Source organism: Semicossyphus pulcher, unplaced genomic scaffold, assembly GCF_022749685.1.
Source record: "Semicossyphus pulcher isolate SPU_LCO1_2020_fin unplaced genomic scaffold, fSemPul1.0.p SCAF_15, whole genome shotgun sequence".
NCBI lineage: Eukaryota > Metazoa > Chordata > Actinopteri > Labriformes > Labridae > Semicossyphus > Semicossyphus pulcher.
This window is the reverse complement of record NW_027211659.1, coordinates 11733163-11746040: the sequence shown is the minus strand read 5'-3', so window position 1 is coordinate 11746040 and position 12878 is coordinate 11733163.

The following is a 12878-nucleotide window of genomic DNA, read 5'->3' as shown; positions in this document are numbered from 1 at the left end:
ATGTCTCCGTAGTAGGTGCAGTAAACAAGTCCGGGCATGTCCCCCTCACTGTGTCGTGGGGGATGCTGCATTCAGGTGCGTTCAGAAATGTGAGTGAATAAGGGTGCAAGATGTCTGGGAGTTTTTGACCACCACAATAAGAGTAGGCATGATATCAGTTCCGTTACAGGGGAGACTTGATGCTCTCTGCTATTAGGTGGAAAAAAACATGAGCCTAATATATCGGTATTGCAATCGGCAAAAAAGGTTGGAAAATATCGGCAAAAAATCCAAATATTGTGCATCCCTTGTTTAAATCCAACATGTACGGGCAATGATGATGAGAAACAGCAAGTTTGCCTCTTAAAATCTTCCTTCAATGTAAAATGGCTCCTGATAAATGGGCTGTGATTTCAGAATAAAAGTACTTCATTGATTTTGCACTTTGTAGATTTCTTAGACTTAGAACACAATAAATAAAATAAAAGATGTTTATTGATAAAATGTTTCTGTCTTCATTTCGACTTCCTGTCTCACATCACACTGACTCACACCCACTTCCTCCCGCTGTTGCTCATCCTACGTTCAAACGTCTGAATGGTGTGTTTGCTTCAGGTCAGTGGTCACAACCGCCGCGCTACAAATTGCTACGTGGTTAAGGAAAACAACCCGGTGATTATTTTGTTGACTCAAGTGATTTTTTACATTCAGTCTCATGCTGCTAAATCAGTGTGGCTCTTCACTCTATAATTTTCCGCGTGTTGGTGGCGCAATATGGCGATTAAGTCCTAATTAAAACGTAATTTTGTCATCAGCAGCTCAATTAGAAATGAGCTGTTTAATTTGCCTTCTTACAGGCGAGAGCAGATTACACATTCATAGATGGCTGTCAGTAAAAACACTTAGCCGGGTATAAAAGGCGGTGTTTAACCAGGGCCAGATTTGGGTCGTGAACTGGGGGACACCGGCTCCTTTAAAAGCCGAGTGATTTACACAATTCATTAAAGCCAGTGAATCTTCAGCCAGCGTCATATTAAATGGTTACTTACTCTCAAATAGCCCCTGGGGAGCTGAATTGTTGGCTCGCGAATAGATTAAAGTTTACATTGAAAAGAGAAATTGAATTCAGAGGTAATCAATAGCATAATGGGCCAGTGAGAGGAGCCGGCTGCCTGAAATGAAATTACCATATTTTTAATCTTAATTTTCCACTCTGTTTATCTGACAGTGTGGATGTGCAATCCAAACAGATAATGAGAGAGTGGGATATTGACAGTGGGGTCCTCTGGAGTGCTTGTTTCAGTGATTAAACGCTGTGATCTGTGATTACTTTGTGTCGGGTGTCAGGCTGGCGGCCAGGGGCCCGGGGAGACACGGGGCTCATAGCAGCTGGAGCATCACGGGTCTCTGAGGTGCTAATGCACCTGACACAGCATTGACAGCATCCCCAACCCTATCAGGGACTGCACCACACGGCAGCTGCCACAATAGCAATACTCACGGCGCTATCTACATCAGAGTCAGCATATATCCTCTCTGCTCCCCCCTCGATAACAGCCAGCGCAAGAATGGCGACAACAAAGTTTGCACAATAAGTATTATTAAGCGGATACCTTCCGACGTCGCCGAATAATGGCGGCATTTTTAGACATATCTGAATAGGTGTGCGAATACAAAATGCTGTCAACATAGTGCTGATATAGCTTTAATAAATAAATGTGTGAGAAACCTGCCTGCGCACACAATGAAGTTTAATCCTAAAGAAATAAAACACAAAATAAGAGTCAGCACAATGTGCAGGCGGAGAATGAAATGATTCACACTGTAGCATCCGCACTTTGAGAGGGAAGCTGATTCGTGCGTGTGATACATGTTGTATCCAGTTAAAGATGTTTTATTGTCAGTTGAGAGAAGAATAATGTAACAAGTATCCACAACAAGTGAAAGTGGGGTAAATTGTTTAAGGTGGTTTTGTTACAGGCCGATAAATAAGTAGTCTGAAGGCCGTTCTGGGTGGAGGAGACAATGTTCTCCGCAAACTTTCTGTTGTGCCAGCATTTTCTTTTGTGACGGATACTGCTGTTTGACAAATGGAAACAAATTGCACGGTGCAGGCGCCTGAATGGCAGGGAGTTGGGGAGTGTCAAACTCGGCGCTGAAAGACGATGAAGCGAGAGCCTCAGGTTTTTGTGGGCGACTCAGACCTGACTGATCCCGGCATAAAGTACTTGTTGAAGAGACGGAGAAAAGGGAGAACGGGATTTCGACAGGCTGCAGTGAAATTAGGAGAATTGACTATGGCGGCTTTGTTCCTGGCTGGTGACATGAGGTGTGTGTGTGGGGTGGAGGGGGGGAGGAGGAGGAGGAGGAGTGGAGTGATTCCCCAGAGACTCTGCGCTCAGCCTTTTTCTAAAGTGACTACAAACTGAATATCTGACAAGTTCCCAAGGCCTGACACGACTGTGTGTGCAGCTCAGAAAAACAAACAACAAATGGCACGTTTTTTAAGATACATGTGGTGACACTGGATGTACTGTGTTAGAAAATGGCTTTTTATCTCGGTAAAAATAGGTCCTCATTCGGAATGTGTTGACGCTATATTTTCTGTATCGTCGCAACAACCTAGTTAGAGCGACTTCTCCCTGTTTGCAAAAGTAGAAGTGCAACATTTCCAACTTTATTAGACGTCGTGCAACTTGTGGAAAAACAACAGAAAGGTCTTCCCAGCTTCCCAGCATGCACATGTGAGGCTTAATAAGCCGCAATGTATCACGGTGCCTCAGCAGTTTAGTGACCACCTCCGACTGGTCGACTAATACTGCTACAAACAGTAATTACAGGTCACATGTTATGGATGATTGAGCTTCGTAAACTCTCCAGGCTGTGGTTTGTTTCGAGCTCTGTCCTGTCTGAGTATTTTTAACATCCACCGGATGAATTCACTTAGATAAATCAGGTCCTCGTGCGCAGAAAAGAGGAATTTATTTGATAAAAACAAAACTAAAAGAAACAATTGTCCCCCTTGTTTTTCTAATTCTACCTGCCTCTGCGTCTTTGAACTAAACCTGCTAATATGTCCCTTTTGAAAGGCCACCAAATAGGAAACCTCTCTGCATGCTTCAGCCCTTAAATCCCGGGCATGCTCTGTCACCTTCCAAAAGTGCTGTTTGATTCTTCAGCTGCGGGAGAAAGAAGAAAAGTGCAGGGCGAGACAATAGCAGAGGGCTTATCTCATCAGTAAATAAGGCTTATTGCTTAAAGCTACAAAAGGCCTGTGCTTATTGGTGATGTCACCCCTTTGTGGAAGATTGATGAAGCTTGAGGCAGGGGGCATAATGTGAGTGTGAATGTGTGTGAAGAGGAGGAGGAGGAGGAGGAGGAGGAGGAGGAGGAGGCCTACTTCACCAAACTCCAGAATTTCAAACTTCCCCTGCAGAGTTTGATATAATTTAAAATGTATGACATATATTTTAAGTGCAGCTGCACTAAAATTGCAGTCTTTGGTGGTAAACGAACCCAAATGCACTTCAAAGTTCCTCCTGGCCAGGGGGCTTTTATCCTCGGCCATGAGAGCGGTTGATGTTCTGTGCATGTAAACGTGCAGCTTTGGGTAAAGGTGGGGACAGCTTGTGTCCCCCCATTATTGTCTGCTTGCATTTACGTGGGTCCAAGGGCCCACTGTGTCTTTTCGGGTTACTTTCTCATCATTTCTCCTAATGTAGAGACCCACAGGGTTGGTGGCAAGCGCACAATGCCGCTGTTGTATGGTTACTGTCAGCTCTCTCAAATAAGGCTTCCTGTTCATTAGACTTCTTTTCACCTCGGCACAATGCGCCGGCTTTGCCGCAATAGTGAGTCGACGCCCATCTCTTCAATGCCATGTGAATAGTTCTAAATAGTGTTTATGCAAGCCATTGTTGTCTATTGTGTGTCCGGTCTTAATGCACAGTGATTTGGCCGCTTTAGTAGCCTGGGATACATTATCTTGCCTATGTGGCTTCAGATGCATGCCTGGCCTTTGAGCCAGTAAACAGTCTAAAAGTTAACTCCCAGTGGACAATGCTGGAGATGCTGTGATAAAGTGGGACAGAGTTTACTAACTGGCCCATTTCAACAGCTTCTTCCTCTGCTTTGTACGTGTCTGTTTTACACTTTACAGCTCCATCTTTAAAAATCTTACACCTCTCTAATTAAATTTAGATAACTTCCTGTTTTTTAAACATGGAAGTAGAATAAAATAAAGTTAGGAAAAGAGAGTTTAACCTCACCTAAAGCCGATTTTAAAACATAATCTGTGACGATCATCCTTTTTTTTCTAATAAAAACATAGTAAAGTTGATACTGTTGCTTTGAAAGATTAGCCTGACACTATCAGCTGCACATCTGCTGAAGAATTCCCTTTCAGTGGGGAGATGTATTTAAAGCCTGTGTCTTTATACTTCAGCATGTCGGTGTGAAAACGAACGGGGTAAAACAGACAGACAGCCGGGCGGATAATCTGACACACATCCCGGCCGAATAATGAAAACTTTAACATCTTAAAGATAACGTCTGTAATGGCAATTTTTACGTCTTGTCTGTTACTTTAATGTGGATTTCTGTGTTTGAATCACAACTTTATTGATTGAGCCAGTGTTTGCAGTCCATCTGGTCTCAAAAAGTAGTCCCTTTTCTTTTTGAGGTTGCTGTCAGAGCACTTCCAAACGTTCCTACACTGACTTCAGTTTCCAAAGCCAAGCATCCCCCTCCTCCTCCAGGGAGAGAAGAAAAAAAAAGTTGGCACGACCTTAAATGTTTTTCCAGAAGACGACAAAATAACCCTGAAAATTGATCGAGCGGGAATGGGCAGCACACTATAGCCTTCATCTGTTTGTGGCATTGTTCTAGAAGAGCGTACATCACCTCCAGAGAGTAACCGATAGGCCCGACCATTCACTTCTCTGATAGATGCACAAAAGCAGAAGATATCTGCGGCACAGATTACATTATCCCTGTTTCAAAAGCATTCACAGTCAAGTATGCAGGAGCGGGAAAAAAAGATGCTTTTAATGGCGGCCGGTGATTACAGGTGAGTGATGTAACTGATAGTCGGGCCATTATCGTCGGGAGAATTTGGTTGTGTTTGACCCCCTGAAGCATTCTGCTGCCGAGGGGAATTTCAACCAACCTTTTTTGGAGTCGTCGGAGAGGAATGTTATGATTGCTCTCGGTGACACTGATACAACACCGTCACATGGGCTGTGCCGGAGCCTCGCCTCGCTCCTCTGTAACACTTTAGCAGCAGGCGTTTCATTAACCCGCAGAGAGAGGCGAGATGCTGCTTTGTCTTTGATTGCCGCGTCCCCTCGCGCTCACGCTGCTGCTTGTACGTTTGACCTCCATTAGCCCACCAGGTGTGTTTCACATTTTATTTAATGAACTGTAGTCATGAGGTAATTCATCGCCTGTAACTACACTCCTTGAAGGATCTGCTTTTTCTACGCCACATTTTGACTCGCGTTGCTCCTGGGCTGATATTTTCATTAAAGGCCTTCTTATCAAATAATGAAATAAAGAATCTGTTTCTTGCCCAGTGCTATTACCTCCCACAAATCAAAAGGTTTCCCAGTGTAATGCCTTGCCTCCCATGCCTGTTAATTAGTTAGCGTCGTGCTACATACTAATGCTACTTTCATGAGAATAATCTGAGACAATAAACCTGTCTCTTTTGTGTCCCTCTGCAAGCCCTCTTAATTAATATCCACAAATACAAACCGCAGTTAATTGAAATTTGAACGTCCCATCTTTACAGTTCACAATAACACAATCGCTTGTGTTGTGTTGCTGTTGTTTGAATTACTATAATAGCTGGTATCATATCTCTATTTAGCATTGCATCGATCTCTCTCGGGGGCGTGGGGTAGCAGGAGAGAAATAAAAGGCAGAAATGTCTTAACCGTGAGTAAACACAGGAGGCAATATATGCAACCCTAACATTGATTCACGCTGAGACATTAATATTCACACTCCTCCGGATAATCACGGTCGAGGTGTGCATGATTTGTTCCCATTGATTAAGTGACATTCCCCGCATCTCCTCACACCATGGTTATTAATACAGCTTGCATTGATATTATTTCTGCATTAACAACAATTCCAGCAAGTGAGAGAGATTACAGCCCCGGATGCAAAAGAGCCGCTTTAATCAGAACCTCCTTCTGATGCAAAATCTTTACAGCTTGAATCAATCTTTACGGACAAGCTTTTCAAACTGTACGCAAGTTTGAATAGCGCACTTTTAAAGAGGCTGTGCCCTCCTGTCAGATATCTGATGTGTTTTGCAAATTACAAACCCGTCTAGGAATATGAATTAGGCTGGCTCCTCGCGCGACGCCGCCTCAGATTTCACTCGGTTTAACATGAATTCGCAGCACCAGATAATGAAATCAGGCCAACAATTCCCAACTAGCGTGGGATTGTAGTAAACAGAGCCCCACAACAAAGCCTAATCTGGCACGCCGCTACTCCAGCTGCTTTTTTTTTTATTTATGTTATCACACATCTTTTGTCACATTGGCCCGTGCACAGAAATAGCTAAACAAAATAAATAAATAGATAAACAGTGGGTTGTCTTTATAGCCTTTATGTCGTAATATTCCCCAGCCAAGAACATTTCTGAAGTTAACAGTATTTATGTTCCGGTAGCGTTGGTCACAGTCTGTCACACATTATTTGCATCTGCATGTCCGATTAACAAATATGACATATTCCTAAGATCAGGCTCCTAGCACTCTAACCACCCACCATGGCAATTAACTGTCTACTAAGCTAACAAGCGGAACACACATGCCTGATGCAAGCCAGTAGAATATCAAGCTCCTGGATGTATCCCCGTTTTACCCTGTAGTGCCACTGTGAGCGTGCGGCACACGTGTGCGGGAGACATTCAGATGTCGATCGAGCCGCGGCTGAGGGTGTTTACTCCCACGTGTATCGATACTGGGTTTACCTCGGAGTCTAACTTGCTTCTGAAATCCAATAGAAGCAGAGAAGAGCTGTCAGGCTGGTGAGACCTTGTCGGGGGGCTAAAGAGCTCTCAGGCAGACTCAAGAAGGCTTTTCTTTTCGGCGTCTTCCGAGTCTTGCTTGTGAATCTGCTGAAATTATCGTCAGCGATCACCGCCGCGCGTTCGGCTGACCTGTTAAAAACACTTGACCTTCGCGCCGGCTTCTCATTCCCCGCTTTTTGCAAGAAAAATAGCGTAAGAATGCGCCAACACTCGCAGAGACGGAAATATAGATAAGGTAAGGGGACAACTGGATTCACAAGAGGCCACTTCTGTGTGTCAGCGGAGGAAAGAAAGTAACTGAAGCACACAAACCTCTTTTATGCGCTTGTTCCACTAAGGGGTCGCTGACATTGCTGGAAGTACAGATCCACAGATGTAATTTTCTTGTTGCTACGGCTCCACAGATTTGATCCATCGCAGCATCTGAACGTAGAAGTGTTAAATCCACACGTTTATTTTTACAGCACGATTGCCACCAAACTAAACTATCTGTTCTACTTATTTCTTTAAAAAAAAAAAAAAAAAGCATTGACCGCCGGGGCATAGCCAATATGGAGGTTAATCCATTCTAGTGTCTATACTATGGGATGCTTATGGAAGCATATTTGCTTAGGGCAGCCATGCAAATTATTACTTACTGCCCTGTAAGCTGATAACACAAATTAGATACCCATTAAAGTTGAACAATGTATATAGAATGAGAAAAGATTGCAAGTGATACCTGAAGGGATGCTTAAGAAGTATGGCGCTAAAATATGCCTCATGCTTGCAAACTTCAAAAGTGGAGAGATGTTTATCCCTGGGATTGGAAGATGCATAATAGTAATCTCATATGCACAGAGGCAGCTGCCAGGTGGAGGATAGCACACTGCATGTTTATGAATAGAAATCATTACAGGGACTGGGGAGCATACCGGCATGGACCAGTGACACAGAACTTTTTTATCGTCTTCCAAACGTGCGCTACAGCTCTTAAAAGTTCATGTGCTGACATTTTTACTTTTTCTCCGTGTTTTTATGAGTGCTTTTTGTTGTGCTTCCTGAATAGATGCGAGTGTTTAAGAAACATTAGTACCTCTAAGTTTAAGTCCCGACCTGAATCCGGGGGTTGGATGTGAGAACAACAAGGCTGTGAATACGATCCTGCCACCTGAGGGGCCTGTGAAATCAGAAGCATGCCAGCTTTATTTAACAGCAGCGCCACTTCTCCACCAGGGCCTCTACCTTGCGCTAGCCTCCGCTCTTATCAGATGAGCCACTTTAATTCATGTGCCAAACACCTCTCTGAGCCGCGGATACAAATGTTCAGCAGCTTTTAAGGAGAGGAGGAGAGGAAGTGCTCCGGGCCTGTTTGGGAACCCCCCCCCTCCCTCCCTCCCTCCCTCGGCTAATTCTACCTTTGACTCGCCTGTTGTTGTCCCTGAGCCCCTTTCCCTTTCTGCTCCTCTGGCCGGCCGATAGTTAGGGATTCATCTTTAAAACCTCCCCTTTGTTTGCCGGACCGTGGAGTCAGCAGTTATTCTTCAACTGACGACTGGCGGTGAAAGAGATGAAGCTGAAACACAAAGGCAAATTAAGGGTACAAAAACACTCGCCATTGTCCCATTGTTGAGGGTCACAAATCGTCAAGTAAAAGCAACACAGCGTGGTTGAAATGTATTCGCCTCCATCCCTTTCTCCCCCCTCCCTCCCTTCCCCTCTCTTTATATTCATTAGATTCATTATAGGCCACAAAGGATTGCCAACAAAACAGCTTGTGATTTTAGTTGAATTCATCCCCCTCTGAGGCCTGCAGGGAAATTAAAGTAGGTGACTATCACTGGAGGGGGAGCGGGCTTGACACATCTGAAGCTTTCAGTGATGCTAATAGTCAAGCGTATCCAAAATACACAGGAGCTGACCTCAAACAGATTGTGGGGGTTTAAAATCATTAGTTTGCAAATGAAGCAAAAGTACATTGCTTGTATGGTAGAATCAACCCACTCTCAACCTTTGATTAGTGTTTGTCAACTCCCCTTTCTCTTCATACTCCCCCGCCCACTCGCAATCCAGAAATTAATAAAGGAGACATAGCGACACTTTGGAGGGAAGCGCTCGCATCTCCAGCACCTGTTAAACAAATGCACTTAAGGCAGGAATCAAATTGCAGGCAGGTTTAAATTGGTGTAAAATCTTCATTTAGATGATGTCCCCGGGGCCTGCTTATTACTTGAGATTTATATAGCATTAGTTCTGCCTCGCAAATGTGGTGCACCATTCCACCTCAGTGAAATATGAAGAGGTTTGATAAAAAAGCTACAACAGATTCTCTCATTAAAAAAAAAAAAAAAACCTAAACCTTTTAAAGATTCATTAATTTAACTTGTGGCATGCAAGCTCTGACATGCACACGGGGTTCTGTGCGTGTGCCCTTGAGCGCCGTATGTTACACGGTGCAAGATGTTGCTTTGGCTCGTCGACACAGGTCTTTCGAGAGGAAGTGCGCCGACAAATTAAGAGCACCTGCGACGCCGAATTCATCCCGTTGCATTGCCGATGTTCATTTTTATACATCTACTTAAATCTTAAAGAATTCTGCAGGATTTTTTTTTTTGCACCTGCTGTTTTTTTTTTTAGACACATTTTGAACTTTCTATTGCTCGTCGTCATGCTGCCGAGAACGGCGCGCATCACGCTGCAGGCTGGAAGGAAACGACCACAAAGGCATTTCATTTGTAGCAGTGCCCCTATTGAGTTTGTCTGTTTCAGTCACCAATCTGTTTTGTTCTCCGTCCTTTTCAATTTGTTTACATTTGGCCCCTACTGGAGAGGGACAGTCTATTGATTTATTGCCCCCGCCCCTCCCTCCCCGCGCGCTTCCTGAGAGTGGCGTTGAGAGCGCACAAGGCCCCCCCGTCTTCAGGCCCTGCTCTCGCATTGTTGTTGCCTGGTTGCTAGCTTCTGTTTCAGTAGACGGGGCCGGGGAAAGGCCCTGCTCGAGCTGCACAAGGACCTCACAAGGAAAGAAAAAAAAAAAAAAAAGCCTGAGCCGTGCGAAGGCCTGAGAGACGGCACGGTAACACAATGTGGATGCATGTGAATAGCAGACCTCGTGGGACCTTTGCCTCCCACTGAGGGCTTGTTTTCTTCTGCATTTCGCTGCGTATTTTTCAAAATAAGACATTTAACAGAATTTATGTGTAAATATTAACATGCAAAATACACAAATTAAGAGCAAAATGTGAACACATTTTTTTCAATGTATTTATACACACCTTTTTTCCTCTTCAGGGTGGTTTGTATTCATGTTTTGTGACATCTCCTTTCCGCAGATTGATATTTTCCCTGAAAGGCACCTGTCTGAAATTCCACCCGACAATTTATCCGAGTCAAAAGAATCATTTCAGATGAAAGTTGAAATGCTATTGTAAAATGGCCCTTTCACTCCTCCCTGCTTGAAGATAAACAATTTCCCATGAATATATGGCCGGGGCCCCCCTATCTATCACAAAAATCCGAATGTGTCCCATACTGAGCCTATTGTAGTCTATTAAAAGAAATCCTTCCCTGTGGCAACCGTTTTGCAGGTTTCAAGTAGATAAATGCCTTCCAAGAGGGATAAGAATGCATTTCTACAAAACTGCATTAAAGAGTAATGTTTGTCAACTACTCCGATAAAAACTTCACAGTCACAATTCTTTTTCCCGGGCGGCGAATGCATTGGAAATGTGTAAAGCTGATTGGTCTGGGGAGGCTGCCTACAGGTTAGCAGGCCTCATTTCCAATCTCTGACAGCAATATGTGTCGCCGCGCGCTTCATCCCGATTGCTCGTGTACAACACAAACCGTGGTCACTCTATATATGGAAATCTCTGTCTTCAGGGCGGAAAAAAATTAAAAAGGTGAGATTGGCACTTTAACCTCGGTGCCCCCCTGAAAATATGTTTTAGTCCGATACATTATACTACTGCGAATTATTTATCGAGAAGATACAAGCTTGATATTTCAGAAAAATAATGAGATGTTGAGGTGGCAGCTGGAATGTTCTGGTCCAGCGAGCAGCATCTATGAATCGGGGGAAATGAAGTAAATATGGCGGGCTGGGACACGGCATGTGCTGAATGTGAAAGAGTGGAGGGCTGCGTTTAGGTGGCACTGACCAAGAACTTCACGTATGTCCTTTTGTGGCTGTATTTTAGTGCTGCTGAATCAGTGATTACAGCAGTTAGATTTTAAGTGCTTTGAGCGCATACTGCTGATAAATATCTCTCGTGTTAAGAACTGGAAAATTGAAGATGTACCATCTTAAAAAAAATGTCTCCCATTTGTGGTTTTCAGGCCTCTCAAAAGCTGTCGAGAGTCCAACTCTGGAGTCTGGAATCTCTCAGGCAAAAACAAAACAAGTGTTGTGCAGAGTCGAGTTGAAAGAGCCCACCTGTCGACACGGCGCATTCAGAGAACAAGTCAGCCAGTTGTTGCAGTTCATACAAAGCGAGTGAAGAGAAGAAATCCATTCACACACTCTGAATACAGTTGGAGTGTGTCTCTCCTCAGATGACTGTTAATTGAAAGAACAAAAGCGGAGAGAGCCCGCGTATTAATTTGGTTCAGACGCCGTCAGTTATTCCTTTCACTCGGCGGTTTGTCCCTCACGCTTTGATGAGCACACGGCAATCAAGGTGAACCGTGACTTGTTTGATTCTTTAAGGCAGTGAGTGACATGTTTTTCTTCGGCAGCCATTCACGGCGGCACAAAGGCGCTTAAAAGTGCGTTATGATTTTAGAAAGTGTGCTCTAAAATGAAGATCCCTTTTTGTGCTGTTTGTAGATTTAAATACGATGCATCGCTCTGTTAACACGTGTAACAGTAATTGAAAAGTATTAATATTTGTTTCATCTCATTATTTATTCAAATTTCAACCTGTTGACTGAATTAAGTAAAGAAAAAAATTGTGTGAAGCGCCCCCTCCTCGCCCTCCCCTCCGCAGCCCAAACTCTCGTCTTTGTTTTGATTTATTTCATCCTCTCAGAACATCCCGTTGCTTTTCAGGGCCCCCTTTGTTCTTGGTGAAGGGGTCTTTTATTTGGGAGAAATCTCCCATCTCAGACCAGCGCTTTGCCTTGATGCAGATCTTCATTAATCTCCGGGGCCGCTGTGGGCTCTACAGCAGCCTGCCGTTTTGATGGGAATTGAATTTGATACCGTATTGTGGCTTGTATGGGAGCTAACAATGGCCTGTGTTCCTTCCTGTGTCTGCGCACAATCAGAGAGACCCAATTAAATAATTTGGTACAATAAAGGGGAACAAAAGGATACCCAGGCAGAAAGTGAGGGCTCCAACATTTGCATTCTACCTATTTCTGTATCATGTTAATTAATTCGCTTTGAAACCACGAGGGGAGGGCACAAAGGAAAACAGAGCAGCTCATTTCAGAGTGTGAGGAGGATGCTTTATATGCAGGTGACGTGCTAAATCAACATTTTACTATAGAAAATCACACTTACACAGTATTTTCCTTCATTTCAATGCAGCTCATTTAATTTAGTAAGTTGCACATTTGCAAACTAAAAAGCCGTTTCAAAATAAAATGCATCCCGTTTTTTCAAAATAGTTTTATTCTCCGTTTGAATAGAATAATTTAGCATCTAAAATAAAGCGTCCGGACGACCTGCTCTTAATGAACAATGTGTGAATAGTGTGATATAGAACTGCTTTTGTTGGTGCTAATATGTCACATCCAATGAAGGGTAAATGAATTATCCACGAGTGGCCCCGTGATAAGCGCTGATGGGACCCATATGGAGCTGTCAGTGGACCGCTGGTGGGCTCTGCTAGTCCAGCCCGCTGTAATTGAAAGAAATGAGCCATGG